Source organism: Dermacentor andersoni, chromosome 7 (assembly GCF_023375885.2).
Source record: "Dermacentor andersoni chromosome 7, qqDerAnde1_hic_scaffold, whole genome shotgun sequence".
NCBI classification, from domain to species: Eukaryota; Metazoa; Arthropoda; class Arachnida; order Ixodida; family Ixodidae; genus Dermacentor; species Dermacentor andersoni.
In genome coordinates, this window is record NC_092820.1 from 55,436,894 (window position 1) to 55,449,657 (window position 12,764).

Here is a 12,764-nt window from a genome sequence, read left to right on the forward strand (position 1 = left end):
TTAATTTGAGAACATTGCGAGAACACGCATATATTTGCGCATATGATCAGCGAGGCCCATATGCGCGGCAAACTGCGACCGCAATAGAAGATGCGTATATATTTATACGATCTGTTATTGCAGCTTTTGGTAGAAGGCTAGCTCTCACATTTTCTACGCATCTTCATAATGCGTACAGTTTGCGTGTTCAATAAAATATTGTTGGCTGAAACCTTACGAGTACGAGCGCTCATTCAGACAGCTTAAGCTTTCTCACAATAATATGTATGTTCGCATAACAAAAATACGGAATTCTGTCTGTTTCGTCCAAAACAGTGTATAGCCGTACATATGATTACAGTGAAAATGTCCGTAAAGCTGAAAACGGAGAGCACTTTCCGTATATTAACGGCAGATTTTGCCGTATTTTTGAAATATGACATAGTTTCCGTATTTTTACCCTGCAGTTCTCCGTATAATGACGGAAATCCCCCGTATAATTACGGAAATTTTTTACAGTGTAAGGGGTAATACATGTGCAGTATGGATACCCAGTCTACAATACATTGAAGGTGTATTGGTTTGTCTGAAGGAGAAAAATGATGCATCAATGATATTTATCGGCCCTTGACATTCAAAAAACAAACTGGCGACAGTGTTTATTTCTAGCCGAAGTGGTAAATATGCTATTGTGAAAAATTCATTATGATATATAGTATGCACGTTCTTTTTGCGAGCTTGATAAGCAGTCTCGTTTCGCAGCAGAAGTATGAGAACCTCGGAATGAGATAATTCACAGGGGAAAATACGCGTGAAAGCCGAAACCAGCAGAGTGCAACTCAATGGTGGTTCTTTTAGTGACCTTGAAACATCGGATACTACTCTGTTCATGCTATATCCCCTAGACACAGCTCTTCTTCCTTAGTTGCATATCCTTTAGATTGCTCTGTCCGTAAAATAATGCCGCGCTACAACTGTGGTGCTTTCGTATATCGCGGGTTGCTTGCACACAACAACCAAGAAAATTTAGACGACATACGAAGGCCATGTCTTCTCGTGAGGGACACCTCATAGTATTTACAATTTGCAGAGCGTGTGAATCACGGAAAGGCACGCAAAAGCACGTACAATCAGCCTCCGAATCCAAGATTTAAAAAGAGAGATAGAGAGAGAGAAGCGTCGCTTGATGGGCTAGGTATCGTGTTAACAAACGCCTCGAAATCGTGGAACTGAATCTTATCTGCGAATTTTTATCCGCCTTGTTGCCGTGTCGGCGCTGGTCGTGCGTACTACTTGCGTAATCCACGGCTCCGCTCAAAAGTATTTGTAAATATTGTGTTCTGCTACCGGCGTAACTTCCCAAAACAAATAGCGAAATAGCTCGCGGGTATAATTTCGACGGAAAATCGTAGCAATATGTGCAGCGTATACTATGCGGCTTGGGGCTCGCGTTCGCGCAAAACAGACGTTAGGCGGCGCGGCAAACTTTCCCAGCGGTTGCTAAAGGGCAACGCAGCGCCGAGGGAGCGTCGGCTGGCGTTTCAGCGAATCGCGTTCAACCTCGGTTGAAAGGCGCTGCGCCTTGTAGATTTTTGAATACACGAATACACGACCCCCGGTGCCTTACGTGCGACGGAAGACGGCGCGCTTCCTACCCACGATCGCCGGCTCACCCTCGCAAGCTTTAACTTTGACGTACTAGTACAGCCTATACGGCGCAGGGCGACGATTTCATCGCCTTTGAACTTCATACGACAGATCATGGCGATGGCAGAAATACGTCTGGAGTGTCCATATAATTGCTACGGCGATCAAACATGCTCGCTGGTACTGTATTTCTAAGGAGTCCTCTGTTTTGATTCTATATCAGACGTCACACAGCTGCCAGTTCTGATGATAGCAGGGATGTAGTGCGAGGACTTGATGAAGCGAAAACGGAGCGGGGAGCTTAGCCGTGTAAGCACGCAGCAGTGCCGGAAAGAACTGATACAAGCTACTACTCACAAAACTGCACTTACTAAGCACATATTATTGTGACTGGCGTCCTACAGATCGCTCGTGGGTCGCGCTGCAGTACAGGCTGCGAGAATAATTGCGTGCCAGATAGGACACAAGTAGTTCGCCGCGCACTGTATTTGCTTCCTAATTGTTGCTCCTGTTACGACCATTATTTTGAGCACAATTCTCATATCTGAAGAGAAGAATAGCCGGCGCACTGTGTTAGCACGAACCTATACTTGAGTAAAAAAACTTTAAAAAGGCAACCTGTATAAAATAGTGCTACTGATGCAATCTGTTTTTGGTACACGAGTTGCTTGATATGTGTGGATGGAAGTGCGTTGGTTGTCGTTGTTTTTGTTATTGCTTCCAGTGGTTGAGACAAGTGCCTATTTATTAAAAGAGCGTGAAGGAATGCGATACCTCTTGTTTCTGTTCCATACTTGGAACTCTATATGTGACTGTGATGTCTGGAACATGAGTCGTTCTTACGTATGATGATTATGAGCCATTGTTCTGCGTAGTATAATGAATGCATAACTGTCAGACGAACCAACCCCGACTGCTGCAGTGCTTTTTTTGCTCCCTCACGGGAGAGTCCTGGCATTTCATATCAAAGGGGGCACGACAGATTAAAGCCATTTTTACTCTATGAGAGCCCGCTTACGATTTATCAAGCACAGTTAATCGCAAACGTTACCCTACGACATCATACCGCGCTTGAATGTTTCCTTAGAACGTATGCCTGCCAAACACGTTATAAATATTTCCTTCGTGCATGTGCGAACGGAAATGCCTTAACTGCTGGTGCGGCTGAATGTGCGTCGTCAGCGTCCTTTTTGCAAGCTACAGAAATGTTTTGCCGTAGGATAGCACCTTTAGAGCGCATCGCACTTATTTCGCGAATGATTCTTCCTTTCCTTTCAGTGTCCGCAAAGTATGTTACACCTATTTCATAAGGTATCATTGGATTGGACAATGTGACTTAGGATGTTCTGTGCTCTCATTCTGCACATTGTAATTTAGGATTTGTCAATTTATGTTTGCTGTCTCTAAAGCATTTTCCCTTCGCATTGCTTGCATGCAGGTAATAAACTCTGTAATTATGAGGGGGATTTTCGGCTTCTCAATTGCCCGCTTATACTCAGCAATCTGTTCTTTTTTTTGTCTACCTTTGCCTAAGGCCTGTATTGTAGGCCGCAGTGGGCGACAAAAGAAATAGGCAAATCAATCAATAAATCATTTCGGCAAACATATTTAAAATTTGATCATGTACCGCTCAGAAATATATACCACTAGTTAGAGAATAGAACTTCTGAAAAACACAGGTAAACACTAACATATTCCCGTACTATGTTTGTTTATATGCTTTACTTGTCCGCTTTAGAGGCTCTAAAAGATGTAGTTGAAAAAAACTGCGATTTCATTTTTTGTGCGTGTCTACAACATTGTAATCTCGTGGCTCAATATTTGTTGAAGCTTACCCCTTTTCAGAAACATTCGCTGAACGTTTCAGGCAATAATGCTAAATTATGCTTCTTGAGTCCCTCTAATTTAGCTTTTTCACGGCAATGTTACAAATTTCCTTCATTCACCCAGTGGTTGACTTAAAATAATTTTTTTTTTTTCATTTTGATATATTGGATATGGAATCTGATTGGCCCCGAGCTAAAGTTTCCTGTTAAGAAAGACTGCTGCATTTGAACTTTCTTACCGCCGTCTTTTTGACGTAAGCTGCAAACTATTTTCATATGCCTTCTTTGGGGTATCACCACAGCGAGATTCGTATGTTTTAGGAAATGCTATAGGTTAGGTTTGGAGCTTGCACACCGATTTAGCATTTATTTCCTTTTTATAATACGTCATTTATCCGGCTGTTCTGTGAATATAACGTAGGCGACTAGCTATGTGCGATGAATATTTGTATAGGGTCGTATTCCAGAGCAGCCCTATTCGGGGCATGGGTATATTCAGTTTCCGTACGTTGAATGAAATATGTGTTCAATAACTCAATAAGGCAGTTCACTCAATTACATAAGTTGTTTCCTTGATGAGGAATGACGGCTCGTACGTTGAGCTGTCATCTAAGACGCATTTCAAAAATTTCTCATCTGATTGTACACATCTTTTTGTGCAATGTGACCCCTAATCGAAGGTTACAACTTGGTCAACTGTATGGCGTGTATCTCTGCGTACGGTCCATATTTCAAAAACAGCCCCGAAGGAATAGGATGCTGTTGGGTGCAGGAGAGACTAACCTTGAAATGCATGCTGGCAATTTCTCTAACCGAACGCCTTCTTTGAGGACGGTTCGCCATCGTTCACAAGAGTAGCACGAGACGGTTGAACAAGACGACGTGCTCAGTGAAGCGGAGCAGGACTAAATGGGCCTAGCCGAGCCACACACACATCGAGGCACAATGTCGTGAAATGAATCTGCCTAGCGCCACTAATCTTTTTCTGAGTGATCATTCCCTGAAAACTTCATGAGTACTTGGGATCCCTCACTTCCAGATTAACAGTGTCGCTATGTTGTCAAAAATCATCTCCCGTCCTATCATAGGTGCCATCTGCTGGTGTCTAATATGCGCAGCATATTTCCCAGAAATCGATCTTCTTCACTACTCGACCCTGCAGAGCATAGATGAAATTTACTGTGGCGGAGACAGTCGTACTTGTTTCGTGCCATAAAACATTACATAACTAGCACACTTCGTAAAGCCTAAAAAGTATGCCATTGGCGCTCATGCTCCAAAGTGCTGGAAATATTGAACTTTGAATAACAGAATGTTCATGCAGCTTTGGTTTTAGAGTAGCTCTCCTATGCAAATGCGTAGACGTTATTGTGCAGTATATCACCAAATACCTCATAATATGTCATGCATCTCTTATTCGTAATAGATTCGCATAAGAACGTTAAGCAGATTATCTCTTGTAATTAGGCAAACCACGGGGAATGCGGGAGATCGAAATTGAAGATGAGGAAAATGAAAACGAGTGAAAGAAGGAGCTAACTTTTGGACAAATGGACTTGTTTTTTTTAAGGCGGACTCGAAAAACATACTTGTGGAAATGTTGACTCCTGATTTCACCTTGTTCTCACTTTGCTCATCATCTGTTTTTGTCGGTCCTATAGGATAAAGACACCTTCAGCTGCAACGCTAAAGAAGAAGTGTTGAGAAGTCCCCGAAAAATACTAAAGACGTAGTCCCCGAAAAATACTAAAATGCAACATATATAACGTTATTATGAAATCAATCTGCACGGGAAAAACTAGCAAAAGACAAGGAGAAACACGACGACGACGACGAGCTCCCGTCCTCATTGTCTTCTTAATTTTTTGTATCTTTATTTTCGACCTCACACCCCACATACTATATTTATTGGTTTAAAAAAGGCGCTCCACAACAGGTTTTTTTCCTCTACCTAAGTTATATGTCACTGTGGGGACGTGGCAAAATTGTAATTCGAGGCACTTTTTGAACGATGCAACTGTTCAGCAATACGCAGTATGTCACCGCTTTTTTTGTGCTTATTTCAAGAACATTGAGTTTTAAGACATACAGCATGGTAGATTAGCAGCTGTGGTGTTGTGCTGCTAAGCAAGAGCCCGCTGCATGGAATCCCGGCCCCTGTGGCCGCATTCCGACTGTAGTGAACTGCAGATATGCCCGTGTTACGCAGATGGGGGTCACATTAATGTCCCTAGGTGGTCAAAATTATACCGTAGTCACCCACTACGGCGTACCTCACCATCAAATCATAGTTTCGGCACATAGAACCCCAGGATTCAATTCATGCGCTCTGGTATATGGAGAAACCATAAATTTTATAGCCGAATAATAAAAATAAGTAAAGTTATCAGCGCCAGTGCACAATGATCAATGAGAGAATTCTATAGCATTGTAAGGAAAGGAGAACTGGGACTGCGAAAATCCCCGGGAAGCCCGCTCTGTTTCCAATTCAAGCCACCACGTTTTGACAGATAACCCCTTAGGGATGACAAATGCGTCCAAGTTGAACTCGAACGGAAAAACGCGATGAGCCAAGGCGGCCGTTCGGAGCCAAAATCTCACTGTATTTTTCCTCGGCCGAAGGTAGAAGGAGGAAGGAAATAGCATAGAGCAATGGAAGCGTCTAGCTGCGGGTACTTTCTAGGAGCTATAGCAGTTCATTTCCCTGAGACGTGGTGGCTCGGTTCGATGGCAATAAAATAGCTTCACAACGTGAAAACGCATAATCCACTTTTGCAACGCACGGTCATGCACTTCGACAGCCGAAGCACAATTAAAGCAAAAGTGCAAAGGTATAAGTAAAGCCCCATTCTACTGGTGTCATCATCGTGCGTGGCAGTAGCTGAGATACAGAAGTTATTTTACGTTGCATAAGATATATAAGATCTTCACCAAGCTATTATATTCACTTCAAGGAGAATTTTGCAGAAATATAGGGCCCATATATAGGCTCGAACTAGAACCTGTTCCTTAGCATGCGCTTCGCTCAATGAAACGCCTGCTTGTCTTCTTTAAGTTCCGGTCCTAACCGTCACTCGATGGCGCTGAAAACGTCACCTCAGGCAATAAAGAATTGCCCGCTGTTACAAAATTTCATCGCAAATAAAAACCTTGCATGTTGCTCAGACGGACAATCAAAGCGCCATTTTAAGTTAATGACAACAAACGGCCATCCGCATAAAGTGCATCATGCCGCTCTTTGTTATTAGACATCGGTCTTCTCAGGGATTACAAACACTACTGGTCATTCACACATGGAGATTGCATTTAAATTACTGCCTGCAATATATTTACACCATGTAAGCGAGCGATTAGCTTACCGTGCTCTCTATATATAATGCCTTGTGGTCGCAGCGTACTGCCGCCGAAGCTCTCACAGCGCGTGAAATAAATAACTAATTGTTGTCCTTTTTCGGGAATGTTTAATTCCAACTCTTTTCAATGTGTGAAGGCGTTGCACAACTCAGGACTCATAAGAAAGAAAACGAGACGAGTTTTATGAAGAGGCTGTCCAATTTACTATACGCAGGCAGCATTTAGTAAAAACGAAAGACAATTGCATTGTGGCCTTTTTTGAACGTTGCACTAGTTCTTAGTAGTGACGATTTTCTTGAACGCTTGGCACCTTCGTTTGCCTTGTTTTGCCTTCGTTACGCCATCGTACGGGCTTCCTGTAGCACTCGTTGTTGTCGCCACGATATAATGCAATATCATATTCATTATTCTTATTATTGTCATATCTATGTCGTCGTCAGATCGCCGTGCCGCCTTTGTCATCTAAGTGGAGTCGTAGTGAGGTCGTCGTAACGTTGTCATGATTTGCCCTCCAGCCTCACTTACCTCCATTACTTCGCGTTGCAGCGTGGCAGTAGACCGTGAACGAAATAATAAACTAGACACACAAAGCGGTGACTTCAAAATATATTGATTTAGATATTTCCACGGAAATGTGAAATAAAACGCGAGCCCGTTCCCTGGGAAAAACAAGAAACAACAGAGGCCAATATTTAGCAAATATGTGTCAGCTGAGAAACTATATCAGCTCATCGTGAAGTGCACGCTCGCGGTTTTGCGCAAATTCCCGAAAATGCAAACCTTCTAAAGTACAGCGACAGCAAACTCAATTTCCCGTCTCCAGAAATTGATGAATTTTGGCCCTTACATAATTTGTTGAACATCAGAACACGTCAGCCAACCTTTTCCAAAATTACAATTCAAAGCGTCTGCCGTGTTTAATATATTTTGTTGCCAACTTCTAAAGGCACTTTGTATCACTGCTGTTTGAGATATTCTGTTTTGTTTTTCGGTTTTATGTTCTTCGTGTAACACAAGCGCACCAATATTAAGGGGTAAAACTGTTCTTGGGCACTTAAAAAAATACATAAATAAAGTTCGTGTTATTGCCATACGTATTTTAAGGCACTTATGTGGCACTTAAAGCGGTGTTGCTGACCCTTAAAGCAGCAATAAGTGCCCACTAAATGCCGTAAACACGCATGTTATCAAAACGAAGTATCGTGTCGACGTTCCTAGTTGGAACTTGAAACTCCGCGGATCCTCTGGCACACGCGCGCATGCAAGTATATATATATATATATATATATATATATATATATATATATATATATATATATATATATATATATATATATATATATATATATATATATATATATATATATATATATATATAGTATATCAATTATATAATACATTTAATATATTATATGTATTATATGTTTGGACACCTTGAATTCGTGCTATACCAACTCGCCACTAAGTGCTCAACATAATGCAACATTACGTCTTGAAATAATATCGAATGATAAGACCAGAGGAAAACTGTCACATGTAAGTCTTCAAATGTGATGAAATGGAAATCGTGAAAGCTATGCTTTCAACATGGACGTTATGTACATATTACTTCTTTTAAAGAGGCACCAGATAAGAGGAAAGAGAAAGTAGAATGCATAGTTTCTTGGAGGCCCATCTAAAACCTACTTATTCTGCGAGGAGGAAAACGACACGGAAAACTCAAGATCAAACCTGCAGGAACTGAACGTATGCCGAGCAAAATTAACGGAAAACTCAATATTACCCATTGGGACGTTAGCACATAAGTGTTTTGTTTTGTGGACGAAAGATCATGCTCGCACCACTGAAATCAAGGAGCGAAAGAACAAGTTTAACTCTCATGCGTGGAATATATTCCTCATGAATTACCAGTGGAACGGATTTTTTTCTTTTTTACCACAAGAGAGCTTTGTCGAGGCAAGAAAGAAGTTACGTTGAGCGAAGAGATTGGACAAATTGTGAGTTAGGCTGCATTCTACATAGACGCAGAGGGAACGAAATGGTAGTTTTCATGAAGAAGCCTTTCTTTTTAGCAGTTGGAAAGATTAGGCCGTAAATTTCAAAGGGTATTGTGCTTTTAAAATATGTTATCACTTTATGTTTCCGTTTTTTTTTCTCGTTTTCTCTATTGCAGAAGACGCCAGTGCGCAAATAAGTCTGCTTTTGCATAGAAAAGCTAAAGTGGAGCAGCTGGCGTTGCATGGATGAGAGAGCAAGGGAAACGAGTCCATGAATCAAAACTTATCTTGCCTAATTTTCTTTTACTAAGTCTATTGCTTCTCTTCACTCACTTTCATCATCTCTACACTCCAAAGCCATGGGTAGGCCGCTCAAAAGATAAGAACGTTCCTATCGCTAAAGCAAGCCAAGGACCGGCCGCACTCAATAACGCGGTTGCCTAATGTGTATTGCAAACCGTGGCATAAACGCTCTCCCGGTTCAAGCCCCCGCTCTCTCTTCATCAAAACCTGAACTTTGGCCCATTTTGTAGGCACGTATGCTAAAAATAAACCGGAATTGCTACGCCGGCTTGTTGCCAAAGCGCGTAAATTCAAGAGCCACGGCGCACAGCAGCCGGCAATTCATTGCAGCGATTCTACAGCACCCATAAATATTCACTCGACCATGGCAGCGTAGCCGGCGTAAGAGTGCAGAAAGTCGATACACACTGGCAAGTATTAGGCTGGCTGATTCATGACCGCTTGCGCCCAAATACCGAGTACTGAAGCTAGCGTTGCACACAAAGAGCCGATCGTTTCCTTTAGCGCGTCCGCTGCCATTCACATGGAGAAGCTTTCAACTTTTGGATGAACTTTCCTTTGTTTGCTCACAGTTGAGTAAGCCACGAGTTCTGGGACACCCGCCGAGGAAAAATTAAATAACGAACCACAAGCTTCGCAGAACGGTAAAAAGAAGGGCTTTTACATAGTCTATAGAAGTTTCTTAGAAAAAGTACGTATTTAATAGTTGATGTTTTTTATAACCAATACGCAGACCGCGATGTCTTGATTCTACAGTATCGGCTAATTCAGCTGTCTTGCCTATGGTGCAGGGTAGAGATTACGTCGCTTTCAGTGAAATGTGGTTGTGCTTATGCTTGCTACGATGGATTAAAAGCGTTTGCATATTCAGAAGGACAAGAAAGTAGGCGGCATTGCTGAAGTGAATTTGATGTACATCTAAGAGTTTCCCTACCACTTAACCACTTTACTGACTCGCTTTTTTGTTGCCGCCAATATTTACGTTTCCCAATGGATTGCGCAGTATCCAGAAATGTTTTGAGAGAAACACACACAGTCCCCTGCAGTCTGCAGTCTCCAAAAGTCCGTTCCTTCTGTTGATTTAGAAGCTGTTGATGGCCGAGTGCGGCTTGTGTTCTGTCAACTGTCGAGCAGCTGGCGCAGGAAGGTATATGCTGTCAATGACAACGGTCTTCACGTGGAACCATTTAGTGTTGACACCTGAGGTCGTCATGGTACCCATGGAAGCGGAAAAGTTGCGCAGATTGCCTTCGCTCGTTCCTCCGTTGTATGCGCTTTTAACACCTACTTGGCAGTTTCCCGCTTCATCGATAGAACGCAAGCTCCCATTGGGGCCGCCTCCGGTGTTTCCCCATTGATCGACAGCACGATCGATTCGCGCCCAATACAAAAGTTCCATCGATTACCCGAGCACCTTCATTGGGCATGATCACGCGGCAGAAATAATGCCCATTCCTTCTGTTGATGCAGGTTGGTAACGCTGTTTCCTGTTTCTGTGAAAAGTCAAGCAAGGTATTCCTCCTGCTCGTGCCATAACCTGCTAGTCTTTGTGCAATAGTCAAATAATGCTTCGATGCCGTATAGGTTTCCTAATGTGTGGTGGTGTATAAATTAACCCTGGTCCGAGTGACAGTGCTACCGGCCTACCTAAAGAACTTAATAACGGGGTAAAAGCAAGTAATGCGCATGCCGATGGACGCCATGATGAGCTAAAAGGAACCTTTAATGATGCCAAATGAAGTGAGGCATTGCTGGAACGAACAGTGATGGTATTAACACGACACTAGCGGCAGTCTAGACCAAAGTGAGCACTCTGGTTCAGTCCCAAGTAAAAGAACTTCAACAAACTGTGGCTGATGCTATTCAACAAGAAAGTGCTTCCCTCTTAACACGGCTTAATTACTTCGAAAATAGGTGGCGGCACGACAAACTTATTTTTTATGGTGTAGCCGATGGCGCAAATGATTCTTGGGCTCAATCTGAAGGGAAGAATTCGGTCGCTTGTCGGTAGCTTACTTGGTGTTCAGATTCCTGAAGATGGAACTTCACGGGCACATAGGTAATTATGTCACTAAGAAGTGTCGGCCAATAATTTTCAAGTTGAGCTCCTTGAAAGCTAATGACTACAATCTTGCGGATAAAAGCAATTTAAAATGTACTGTTGTGGCAGCAGGTGAGGCCTTTTGCAAGGAAAGACACAATTCTCGCAAAAAGCTTCTTGATTTAGGTAAGTCAAGTGGTGAGCATTATGCTTTGTGTTACAATAGGCTTTTCATTATTAAAGAAAAATTATTTATGTGCTTCGCACAAACCTGTAGCTTTTCTGAAATAAATCAGAGAACTCAACCAGAGCCTACAAATGTGCGCGCGTCCAACCCGTGAGCCAATACCGCACCGTCATCATAAATATCCGGCGCAACTACGCAATCTTCAGAAGCTATGTTCAATTCATTTTTACCAGTATTAGAAGTGTTTTACATGAACGAGGTGAATCGTCCTTACTGATAGACGACTGCTCGGCTGATATAGTCGTACTAATTGAAACTTGGCTATTGAGCAAAATTCGAAACAGTAAAATTTTTCATTGCAAAGAAGCGCACTTTGTTTCAAACAAGCGCACAGTTCTGTTCGCGCACTAAAGAACGGGTGGTGGTGTTCCGATTGCAGAATCTTTTCAGTTGCGATCCAGTCTCATTCTCACAAATTATGTGTATCAAGTTGTCTAGGCATGTGTCCGCATAGATCTCCGTGATATAATTTTGTCTGCTTGCTGCTAGCCGAATCTTTTTGTAATGACTTGCATGATACCGTATACAACCTTGTCATTCGGAACTTGAATTTATCTATATTTATGTTTGGTGATTTTAATTTCTCGAACATTGTTTGGAAGAGTGACGGTGTAACGTGTAAAAGCCGCACATTCGAAAGTGAAGCATTTACAAATCTCTGCAATGCTTTTAACTTGTCTCCGATTATCTATATGTTTACACGAACTACTGGTACTTGCTCTAATATCTTAGATTTTGTTTGTACTGCTAATTTTGAATTAGCGTATTCAGTTTATTAATTAGATGGGTTAACTGACCATAGTGTGATACACTTTATTCGTCCCTTACAGTCGAAAGGACGAATATTTTGCAAATTTTGAAATTTAGTACCAGTCTCAAGAAAACACGAAATTGTACTTCGTGACGATCAGGGAAACGCTATACCAAGCAACAGGTGCTGTGACATATAACAAAATGTATTCGAGTCATCATTTTCTAACGATATTAGTATAATCTTGCCTAGGTTTGATTGTCCTATTTTACCCATTATGGATACAATTGTCATTGACGCATTCGGAATATTTATTCTAATACAGAAACTGAAGAACTCTAAACATGGTGCTGACGCAATTACCTCTAAGTTTTCGAAACCAACCTCTAAATATTGTTCTATTATAGTCACACAACTCTGTTAGCAGTCTTTAGAATGTGGAGCGTTAATTGCGACTGGAAGGCCGGGAGAGTGATACCTATCTCTAAACAAGGTAACATAGCTAACCCATTCAACTACAGGTGCACATCACTAAGCAGTGGCCCATATAAACTCTAAGAACATGTTATTTACTTTAATCTACTTGCCTTTCTAGAATCAAGCAACATCTTCAGACGCA